The following is a 12,346-nucleotide window of genomic DNA, read 5'->3' as shown; positions in this document are numbered from 1 at the left end:
TGGCTTTCACATGAAAGCTATAACCCAGTTATAACCTAAGAATATGGGGAAGGGGGGGTGGGGGGAGGATGGGCAGAGGGAGGGTGATTGGTGGGATTACACCTGCGGTGGATCTTACAAGGGTACATGTGAAACTTACTAAATGTAGAATATAAATGTCTTAACACAATAACTAAGAAAATGCCAGGAAAGCTATGCTAACCAGTGTGATGAAAATGTGTCAAACGGTCTATAAAACCAGAGTATGGTGCCCCATGATTGCATTAATGTACACGGCTATGATTTAATAATAAAAAAAAAGAAAGAAAAAGTACAAGAAAATTAAGCATAAAAGAAAAAAATTATATATTGTACTTCAATTTTTTTAATTTCAAATTAATAAGGGGGTACAAATGATTACATTACACTATTTGTATTTGTTTGGCAAAAGTCAAGTTGTAGTTAAGCCCTTCACCAAGGGGGTGTGCTGTATACCCTTATACTGTGCATATTAGGTGAGAGCTTACCAATCTGTCTCTCTCCCTTCTCTCCTTTCACTGCTACCTCTTCCCACCACTTGATTTAACTGTGTTTTTCTCTCTTGTTGGCATATAGTTGTTTATCTACATAGATCTATATAAACCACTATATAGTTGGTTTCATATTAGTATTGAGTACATTGGATACTTGCTTTTCCATTCTTGTGACACATTGCTAAGAAGAGTGTTCTTCAACTCCATCCAGGTTACATACTTCAAATTTTAAGACTTCTAAAATCATTGTTAAGAAAATAAATAGGCAAGCCACAGACTGGGAGGAAATATTCACAACATGTTTCTGACAAGGGAGTTAACACAGAATGTTGAAGAAATTCCAATAACTCCATAATAAAAAGACTTAAAAGTATTTTCTTAAAAGTGGACAAAAGGAACTAGGTGCAATGGCTCATGCCTGTGATCTTAGCAGTTTGGGAAGCCAAGGCAGGAGGAACACTTGAAGAAAGGTGTTCAAGACCAGCCTGAACAAGAGTGAGACCCCATCCCTACAGAAAATGGAAAAAATTATCCGGGCATGGTAGCATGCCCTTGTGGTCCCAGCTACTTGGAAGGCTGATCCAGGAGGACTGACTTGAAACCAGCAGGTTGAGGTTGCAGGGAGCTGTGGTGACACCATACTGCACTCTAGCCCATGCAAAAAAATAAAAATAAAAAACAGACTTGAAAAATTATTTTACAAAGGAAAACATACAACTGGCCAAAAAGCAGACAAAAAAAAGTTCAAAACCTCTAGTCATCAGAAATATGCTAATTAAACATAACAATGAGATACTACTTCAAATCCATTAAAACAATTGGAAGTCAAAGGACTGACAACACTAAATGTTGGTGAAGATATGCAGTAACTGAAACTTTTTGTTGCAATATGCATTGTTTGGGGGAATATAAAGTACAACTGTGAAAAACCATTTATCAGTTAAACACCCACCAGTATGAAAACACAGGCATTCTACTGCTAGGAATTTACTCAAAAGTAATGGAAATATAAGTCTCTCCAAAATTCTTAGCTTTGTTTTACATAGTTAAAACAACTTAACTTTGTAAAAATTGTTAAGATTTGGGTCATTGTCATCAAAGCCAACTAAACAGAGTTGAGAAAACAGGAGAAAAAGGCATTCAGGGCCTTTAACATTGCTCCAGGAAAGTTAAGTTCTATAAGCTTGACTTGGGAAACTACCGGCTGTAACCTGAAACCGGTTTTATCTAACGGATTCTAAAACAACTTGCTGCAAACTATTTTTTTATTTAATTTCAAAATATTACGGAAGGTGAAAATGTTTTTGTTAGAGGAATGTACTGTATGATGCTGAGGTCCAGGCTTTAGTGTGCTTGTCACCAGACTAATTTGTTGTACTAATTGGTAAGCTTTTACCCCTCCCCCACTCCCATGTCCCTCCTCCTTGTTTTCCAATGTCCTTTACATCTCTGTGTGCCACCATCCAGGTCCCAATTATTACAGAGTGCATGTGGTGTTTGTTTTTCCATTCCTGAGATACTTTACTCCTAGGATAATGATCTCTCGTTCTGACCAGCTGTTGCAAAAGATGTCATTTCATTCCATTTTATAGCTAAAATGTATTGGATTAGATAACGCATATAATCACCATGTTTTCTCGTTGTTTTTTTTTTTTTTTTTTTTTTTTGCAGTTTTTGGCCGGGGCTGGAGCCGGGTTTGAACCTGCCACCTCTGGTAAATGGGTCCTGCGCCCTACTCCTTTGAGCCACAGGTACCACTCCATCACATTCTCTTTATCCACTCATAAACTAATGAGAATTTAGGTTGTAATAAACATTGGAGGGCAGGTGTCTGTTTGATAAGATGACTTCTTTTCCTATGGGCAGATACCTAATAGAGAGATTACTTGACCACATGGTTAAGACTACAGAATCTCCACACTCTTTTTCCATAGAGGTTGTACTAATTTGCAATCTTACCAATAGTGGGTAAGTGCTCCTTTTTCTCTGCATCCATGCCAGCATCTTTATTTTCTGACTTTTAACAATGGCCACTCTGACAGGTAGTATCTCATTGTGGTTTTAATTCTCATGTCCCTGTGGATCAGTGACATTGAGCATTTTTTCCACATGTTCATTGTTTAGTTGTCTATCTTCTTTTGAAAAACCTCTGTTCATATCTTTTTCTCGTTGGTTAATGGAGCTGTTTTATTCTTGCTAAATTGATTGAGTTATTTGTAGACTCTGGATATTAGCCCTCTATCAGATGTATAGTTTGCAAATATGTTCTCCCATTGGGTAGGTTGTCTCCTGACTCTGTTGATTATTTCTTTCACTGTGCTTTTTAATTTAAGTTCCATTTTGTGTGTGTGACTGATATATTTAGCTTTGTAAGCTTATTCATAAATTCTTTGCCTAGGGCACAGTCTAGAATTTTTTCCTATATTTACTTCTAGAATTACTATGGTTTCATCATGCCTTATACACAGGTCTTTTACCCATCTTGAATTAATTTCTGTAAGTGGTGAGAAATAGTCCAGTTTTCCCAGCACCGTTTATTGACTAGGACGTCCTTTCCCTAGTGTAGGCCGTTTTCTGCTTTGCTAAAGATCGGCTGGTTATAGGTAGATGATTTTATTTCTGGGTTTTCTGCTTTGTTCCATTGGTCTATGTGTCTACTTTTATCATTTCACCTACCACTATCACTCCCCAAAACTTTACTAGTGTCAATAAACTTTCTGGGAAAAACAATATGCAAAGTAACATTTCTCCTTTTTATAAAACCTCTGACCTCCTTGTTCTTCAGATATACTGAAGAACATACAATCTGTGTATAGGTCTGAATTACAACTTCTTTTTAGTTGCTTAACCATTTTTATCTGAAAAACCTTATATAAAATTGCCGTTTGGTTTAGCAGTTCACTCCTGAGCTCTGTGGAAGCTTGTCTTCTTTTGAGCTACTCCCTCTTTCCTTTGGGCAAAGGACATTGTGGGACAGTTCCATCTCTTCTTTTTAACTTCTTTCATGGGCTTCTTCTCGTAGACTGAATCATCTCGTATAGTAGCATGAACTTCTTACACATCTCCTCCATCATGTCTGGAGTAATGTTGCTCTTTATGTATCTAGAGAACTGTTTCTGGTAGGCATCTTCATCTTCTTCCATTAGATATGCATATAATCTGTAACATTCTGAACCATGATAGGCTTCCGATGTCCTTGAGCATTAAATTCCTTGCTTACAGAATCATGACCAGCGAATCATTTGGTACTGTGAGGGATAGACAAGTCTCCATAGCTCACTTCAGGGACCCAAAAACTTGCTAGTGGTAGTTCTGACAAATCTTGCACGCAAATAGCATATAACAACAGCACGTGGCCTCCGATGCTTTCCACACTGCATTCATCGCCAGTCACCTCCACTTGGCCTTCACAGATCTTGTCCAGGCCAAACCTACTGAGAAGGCTGCGGGCCAGTAGCAGGTCAGTACGATATGCTGCGGCATAATTTGTCAGGCCAACCTGCACACCACATTTTGGTAGTTTATGTGCATAAGCTGCGCAGACTATCATATGCCCTTCTATACGGCAGAAGCAATCTGACAAATAGTATTTTAGTTACACGAACTATCATTCTGTGCTTGGGTGTGTTGTATTTATATTTATCCCAGCGTTTTTGAGCATAGTATCAGTTTTACCCTCTTGTCATTGATACCGGTGTTTCAGGTTCTTGGTCTCGGCGATTCCAAGAATGAACCCATGGACCACAGGATCAGTGGTAAGACAGGGTTTACTCATAGAAACAAAACCTAGAACTTACAAAAAACCCAAAGCTCCTGGCAGAGAGAACCTAGGAGGGGAACAAGCTCTCCTGCTCCCTCTTCAAGGTCTATCAGCAGGCTCTCTGCTCAGGGGTTTTTATAGTAGCAGGTGATTGTTTTCCCCAGAACTCAATTGTTGACTTTTAGGGCGTGGGTTTTTGTCCGTTACAGCCAGTTGTCCCATCAGCAGCAAGGTGCCAGAACTCGGGAAACTCACCTGAGGAGACAGCAAGGCGCCATCCATGAAATTGACCACAGTGTCTCCCCCCAGGTGTCTGGCCCTTCCAGAAGCTGGTTCCTCCAGCAGAGGCAACATCAACACCGCCGGGGCTAAAGGGCAGGTCGTGGCGCCACCTCATACTGCATCATCATCTTCTAAATTTCTCTTGGTTCTCTTAAAGTAGGCCTTATTCTTAACAACTTTAACAAAACCCATCCTGTGGAACAGAAACCCACATCTGTGGCCCCATACGGACTTACAGGCCCAGCAGTGCTGGGGGAGAAAAGTCAGTTACAATTCCTATATCCCAAATAACACATTAAATTTAGAGATTCATTTCCACATATTTTCTTTTGACTATGACAATGAATTGTTCATTCATAGAGTGGAATACTACTCATCAATAAAAGGAACAAACTACCTGTACATGCAAAAACACAATATCACGAACATGCTGAGCAAAAGAAGCCAGATGCAAAACATGCATACTCTATGATTCTATTTACATGAATGTCTGTAACTGATCTGCTGTAAATAAAATCAGAATGCGATTGTCTCTGGAGGCTGAGGTCATGGATTCAAAACAAAAAGACATAAGGAAACTTGCAGAAGAGATGAGGCATGAGTTATACAAGTAAACGTTCAAACTTACTGAATTCCATACATTTGATGTGTGTATTTCACTTTATGTCAATTATACCCCAAAGATGTACTTTACATTTTAAAAATCATATAGTAGCAATAATTTGAGTCTTAGCTCTAAGTTACACTATAGAATATAACTGAGATGTAGAAGGGTTCGTAGCACTAAATTCTTTTGACCTATCACTATAATTAAATATATTAACAAATTTCATAATACTGAATTACTTTTGTATTCCTCCAATAAAGTACACATAATTCTTAGTTTATTTTTCAAACTAATTTCTGGATTCTTTGCTAGAATTCTATTTGTACCTTTACATTGTTTTCATAAACATGAGATTATTTTAAAAATTATTTCATGCATGCCATACAACAAAGCAGATGTGTAATTGTGTTAATGTTACTAGAAATACAGAAATTCACTGGAGAAAAAAGATGCAAAAAATCAACCTTAAGTAAAAATCCTGTAACAGTAAATTTCAATTAAATATATTCATACGATCTCCTTCACTTAGGACACCATGTACCATAACACAGGTGTCCCAAAGGTAGGCTTTCCAAAACATAAATTTTGTAATGAGTATTTTGTACATAAAGGTACATTTAACCACAATTTCCTGTTTCCCCTATGTATGCATATGTGGCGATCTTTGAAAAACTCTGCATATGTATCCTATTTCAATGCAAGTGAAGGAAAGATGCATCTTGAATTAGATTGTGTCTTTAAATTAATTGGTAGCGGTTTTGCTTTCTTAGTAGTACATAAGACTGCAATTGACCACATCCTGGCAAAAACACTGCCAATGAAACAGTTTTTTCAGGTACTATCAACTGAACTGAAGCAATGGCATCCTTGTACTACTAGCATCATGTTTTGATCTCTTGATACCATTCCAGACAAAAAGAAATCTGGAGTTATTTGGATGAATGTGGCTCTGAAATGAAAAATGTTTAATCTGAGATGGGGACAGACTACAAAGACTCATTTTAAAATTAAAAGGGAGACCAGGCATGGTGGCTCAGTCCTGTAATCCTAGCGCTTTGGGAGGCAGAGGCAGGTGGACTGCCTAAGCTCACAGGTTCGAGACCAGCCTGAGCATGAGCGAGACCCCATCTCTAAAAATAGGTGTTGTGGTGGGTGCCAGCTACAAGGGAGGCTGAAGCAAGAGAATCACTTGGACCCAAGAGTTTGAGATTGCCGTGAGCTATTACACGATGACACTCTACCAAGGGCAACAAAGTGAAACTCTGTCTCAAAATAATAATAATAAAATTAAATTAAATCAAATTAAATTAAAGGGGGGGTCAAGAATAAATGATACAGAAGTATTTTGGAAAGGATTCCCTCTTCCCCAACTTGGTATAATTGAGCGCTAAGGTGACACTCAACATGCAGAAAGCAAACACAAAAGAAAAATCACTATTACTGGTGGGGACTATTACACTAGTTCTTAATTCTAAAAATTGGTCCTATAGTAGAGATAACATGAGAAGTATTCAACATCTAAAGACAGTGAATATAAAAATAAATGCATTTGATAAACATATTTGATGTTTGTATTTATAAACATCAAAATGTAGGCCTTTCACGTATAGCAACTTAACTGGATCTAGAGATAACTAGAACATTAAGAAAGAGAGATTAAAGGTTTGTACACCAAGAAATATTCTGTCTTGTTCCTATTTACCACTATGACTGTTTCAGTTCCAACAAGTATCCAAAGGCCAAATATTCTAATGAAGAAAAGAAAGGGTAAAAAAGACTGGGGAAACAGAAAGCGGTAAGAGTCAAATGTCAGTCTCCACCTAGTAAGGTACATCCTTTGACAAAAAAAAAAAAAAAAAAAGGAAGAAGCAGAAAAGAAGAAAATAAAACATGCCAAGACAGCAATGTCCCCATTCTAATATATAAAGTCTCATGTATATCACTCATATCATCGAACCACCACTAATATCAATTAGCATTTTTGTAGCATCTAACCATAAAAGTAAATATCAAAAAAATTAGAGTTCTAAACAATGTATTTATATGATATCTTCAGTTAGAAACCTAAAATACTTCACTTACTCAAAATTTATATAATCATCGCTGTCACAGGTGGAAGCTAAACTTCAGTTTCTGAAGATCAGTTTAACCTTTAAATCTCCTGATTAAACTCTGTCTTCATTATTAAAACTCCAAATTAGCAAACAAGCCACAATATAATATATGCTATAGTATAGGTTTTCTATGAATAGCTGGGATCTTCAACAGCTTCAGCTGCAATACGAGCCATTGAAACTTGGCCGATACAAGCCAATTTGAATAATCAATATGACAACCTTATTTTTCTAATGCAAACAGGATTGCTACAGTAAGGTGTCTCACTGCCACATCACAGTCATGGCCTCTTTTAACCCCTAATTAGATTGAGGCGATTATCCCTGCTCTTCCTTACAAGTGTACAGCTTGGATAAGGGATGACAAAAGCTATCTGCCACTTATTCAGCCTTTGCAGACAGCAGGTTATCCAGGGAGATACAGAATAAGATCAACAAACAATTGTTATTCATATCATCATCTAAAATGTTAAGATAGTCACAGTTTCCATACACGCAGAGTGAATATAGCCCAGAGCATGAGGTAACTGCAGACTGCTTAAGAACATCAGGGTTACACAGATGGAAATTCATGGTGATGTTGGGGAATTATGTCTAAATCAAACTCATTTGCATAAAAAGAAATGATCAGGGATTTGTCTTTTGTGTATAATATATCAAGATTTCATTAGGTTTCTCTTCATGAATTCTTTGAAGATTAATTTTAATACTTATTTCTCTAAACACATAGCATTTATCATGAAAAGAATGCCAAAATTAATGGTATGCAGAAATTTAAAGGCTTTAAGATTCAATTAAAATACTCTTAAATACAAAATAGGAAAGTTCTTTTCACTACAACACTGTACTGGTGTTTGAATTAAATTTAGGTAACAAAGAGTTACCTCATTATCTCAATAGATTTCAAATGTCCTTCTTAACTCTCATAAAAACCAGTTTCTCAAGTCTTGGTCATCACTTTAGACCCATTATTAACAAGGTAACTATGATCACTAGAAAATATCCGAGAGTAGCTGCAAAGACACCAAACTGACAGCTTTCCTGTAAGTTTCACTAAGCTAACTTGAGGTCAATACAGAAGACTTGGCCCCCTGGGGGCTGGGGGCTTTGTTGGGAGTATCTCAGTACTCCCAAGATGGGTAAGAGATTTTATGTCTTTCCCTTCTCACTTGCAATGGCTAATTTGTGTCCTTGTAAGGTCTAATCACTTTGCTGAAAGAAAAAGAATGGGGAGGCCACAAACTTTTCTTTCATATTCTATGTCTGTTTTACATTATTGATTCAGTCACTCTATTCAATCAGCACTGTTTCTTTTAAAATAGTTAATGAAACATATATTCTTTTTCTTTTCTTTTATTATTTTTTGAAACAGTCTCACTATGTTGACCTCAGTAGAGTGTCCTAGTGTCATAGCTCACAGCAACCTCAAACTCTTGGGCTCAAGCGATTCCCTTGCGTCAGCCCCCCAGGTAGCTGAGACTACAGGTGCCCACTACAATACCTGGCTAAGTTTTTAGAGAACGGGATCTCGCTCTTGCTCAGACTGGTCTCAAACCTGTGAGCTCAGGCATTCCACCCACCTTGGCCTCCCAGGATGCTAGGATTACAGGCATGAACTCATATATTCTTTTTCTAACTGAGCACAAAGCTCAAAGCTTCATGCCACACCTCTCCAAGAATAATCAAAACATTTAAAATATTTTCAATGGTACCAAAAACTTGTTATAAAAAGCAAATCTGATTTTTGTAAAGGGCCATGAGTTACTGATCCTAGATTCTCATGTAGAATGTTGTGATAACTTGATTATCAGAGGATCATTTTGTTAAGCTGTACCATGAAGTTATACCATCCCCTTTGAGCAGTGAAAGATGATCTAACATGTATGCCTTGCTCCCCTGATATACTCTGAAGCATGACTTAATTCTTAACATTGCCCACTCACTCAGGATATTGGGCAGGCATTGTGATACAAGCCATAATTCACATAATTGTCCCTAGAGCAATATCCTTGGATAAGATACCCAGGCTTCTGTATATTTATTTACAGATATTTATTTACAGAAGATTTGCAATTAAAAATTTCATTAGAAACATCTAACTTTAAGCAGCAGGCTTGTCTTATGATATCTCAGATAATATTTACTTTGGTTAAATGGACTGAAAAGAAAAAGGAATTGTCAAAAGATACAGGACTACGTTGTGGTAGATAAGAGAAAATATATTAACCTCAGTTTACTTAAACTGAATATTAACATTTCTTCGGTTATAATTTTATTTCTTTAAGCCATTTATGATCTTAAAAATATACATATTATATCTTTTAAAGGTAAATATAAATCATACAGATGCATTGTAGATTTTAGACTACTATTTTAAGAATTTAGCAAAACATATCCTGGTAAAATTGCATAAAGCCAAAGTGCAGTCAACAAATACATATAGACAGGTGTTTTCAATTAGCTTTCTATCCACACAGAGTTAAGCCATCATGTCTACAATTCAAAACATTTGGGGGAAAAGGTAACAACAAATGACATTTTAGCCCATGGGTACAGAACAATCTCACTCCTACAGTCTTATTTTAATCAGTCTTTATTTTTCATGCTGTTTTACTATTTTTCAGTTTTCTTTGTTCTTTCACTCAGAACAGCTGGAAGAGTTACTAGCAATTCTTCATTAAAAGTACATTAAAGAGGTAGACTTTCAAATAATTTGGGAATGACAAAGTGAAAAATTAAGTTGACATGTAAAACTACCAATTTTCTAACTTCCCCTAACTTTCCCTGCAGCCCAATTTTACACAAAACTCCAATATTGTCAGCATGTCTCAATAATACTTCCACTCAAAAAAGAAAAAGAATAAAACATATTACTGGCTTTTGCATTGATCAAAGGCAATGTAATTTTAAAAACATAAAAGTTGAGTCCCATAAATGAAAGGCCCATGGCTCTTATCCACTTTTGGATAAACTAAACTTCATCTAAAGAGTGGCAAGGTGGCCACAGGTAAGTGACCAGAGAACTAGAAGAAGCCATCTTCAAATAAAAGTTATTTATTCTGGGGTGGCGCCTGTGGCTCAAGGAGTAGGGCGCCAGTCCCATATGCCAGAGGTGGTGGGTTCAAACCCAGCCCCGGCCAAAAAAAAAAAAAAAAAACCAAAAAAAAGAAAAAAAAAAAAAGTTATTTATTCTGGAAATTCTAAAACCATTTGTATACAGAAACTAACAACTAGTTATTCTTCATCTCTACTACAAAGCAAAGTTTATGTCGACTACAAAAAATCATTTCTAGAGTGTGTTAAATATTAGAAAAGGTTTCTTAAGGAGATTGGAATTCTCTTACACCATGGACTTTAAAAGGATATATTGTAATCTTTCAGGAATACTTTCTCTGAAAACAGGAAAGGACTTGAGACAGTCCTTCTCACCTTACAATAAAATTTTCCTTGAAACCATGTATTTATGTAATTTCATGCTTTCTTATATTTATGTTTCATAATTTAAAATTTATCTAAGAGAAATATACAAACAATAAAGCATCCCAGATTTGATTTGGCAGAGAGGTAATAAAAACAATGGGAGTAATACATGAATAGGGCACAGCAATGCAGGAACAAAAGGAATAAAGTATGAAACCCTTAAAAGAACTAACTAAAGTATCAAAATTCTGTATCACAACAAGTCTTTGATTAAGTTTTAAAATATAGTATCACATAACAAGACAGTCTGCAGACCAACTATGAAGAATTTCAAACATGCCAGATAGACACAAAAGCTTCAAAACTGATGTAAGGATAATAACACAAAATTGTTTTATTTATTCATTTAATTTCTCTCAGTTTCTTCACCAATATTAAACAAACAAGCCCATTTGGGGTTTTTTGGTTTTGTTTTATTTTGCAAAAAATGGGGAAAGAAAGCAATATATGTGTATGGGGTGAAAACATAGCAGGTAATTCAGTGAGGCAGGAATGTGGACCTTAAAAACATCACCACTATAAAAAGTTCTCTGGGCTGACATAGCCATGTCACATTTTAATTAGATCTTAATGAAATAATCAAAGTTACATTATCAGTAATGAGACAAACCAACATCCTGTGATTTCTGACAATGATGCACTGAGGACACAATATCACTTTACTGGTATTCCTCCCCAAAAATGTACAACCTAAAGCTAAGGATGAGGAAACACTGCAAACTCAAATTGAGGGACGTAGTATAAAACAACTGGCCTACACATTTAAAAATATCAAGGTCATGAGACAAAAAGGAGACTAAAGGAGACTAAAGCAATGTGACCACTCACTGCAGGGCATGACCCTGAACTGCATCCTGGACGAAGGAGAGATGTGGTTCACTTGTAAATATGAACATGACATGACTGCAACTATGGACTGCTGATTAGAAAATACTGTATCACTGTTAAATTTCCTGATTTTGATCCTTCTACTAGGACTATGTAAAAATTCTTATGAAATGCACGTGGAAATATTTTGAGATAAAGGTACTGGTGTCTGTAACTAACTCTTAACTGGTTTAGACAAACGCGTATATGGTGAAAGAAAAATAAAGAATCTAATAAAGAAAATGGGGCAAAATGCATACAATTGGTGAACCTGGTTCTTTTTACTTTTCCTCCACTTCTTTGTACAAGAGCTTAAAAAAAAATCTTGATTGTGCATATAATTCCCACATAGTAGTAGTTTTAATTTCAATCAGAAATTTAATCTCCTTAAATTCGGACAGCACAGAAAAACTCACATTTATCAGGCAAGGAAAAACTACGTGTGTCTGTGTGTGTGTGTGCGCGCGCGCGCATCTCATGATCCTAGAAGTAGAATACTATCTACTTTTAGAAATCTACAACTTATAAAATTTTATCAGAAAGCCCAAAAATAACTTTAAAACCACAGTAGATTTGAGTATTTTGGGTCTTAAACTGTCTTCAACTGATAACATTTCATTAAATGATCATTGCCTCAATAAACATTTTTCAGAAATTTCATCAATAATGATAGCAGAATTGAAACAGTATCATGGGAAAGTTATGGCATATTATCTAAAACAGG

General features: G+C 36.2%; 1 protein-coding gene and 1 pseudogene across 1 annotated transcript in view; both read right to left on the bottom strand.

Annotated features, from left to right (window-relative positions):
• RSRC1 (arginine and serine rich coiled-coil 1) overlaps positions 1-12,346 on the bottom strand; it is a 427,036-nt gene that overhangs the window by 249,621 nt on the left and 165,069 nt on the right. The gene's annotated exons all lie outside the window — the stretch shown is intronic.
• Positions 3,411-4,752, bottom strand: LOC128592089 (60S ribosomal protein L5-like; annotated as a pseudogene).

This window comes from Nycticebus coucang, chromosome 8 (assembly GCF_027406575.1).
Source record: "Nycticebus coucang isolate mNycCou1 chromosome 8, mNycCou1.pri, whole genome shotgun sequence".
Lineage (NCBI taxonomy): Eukaryota > Metazoa > Chordata > Mammalia > Primates > Lorisidae > Nycticebus > Nycticebus coucang.
The sequence above is the reverse complement of the archived record's forward strand: the minus strand, read 5'-3'. Positions and strand labels throughout refer to the sequence as shown.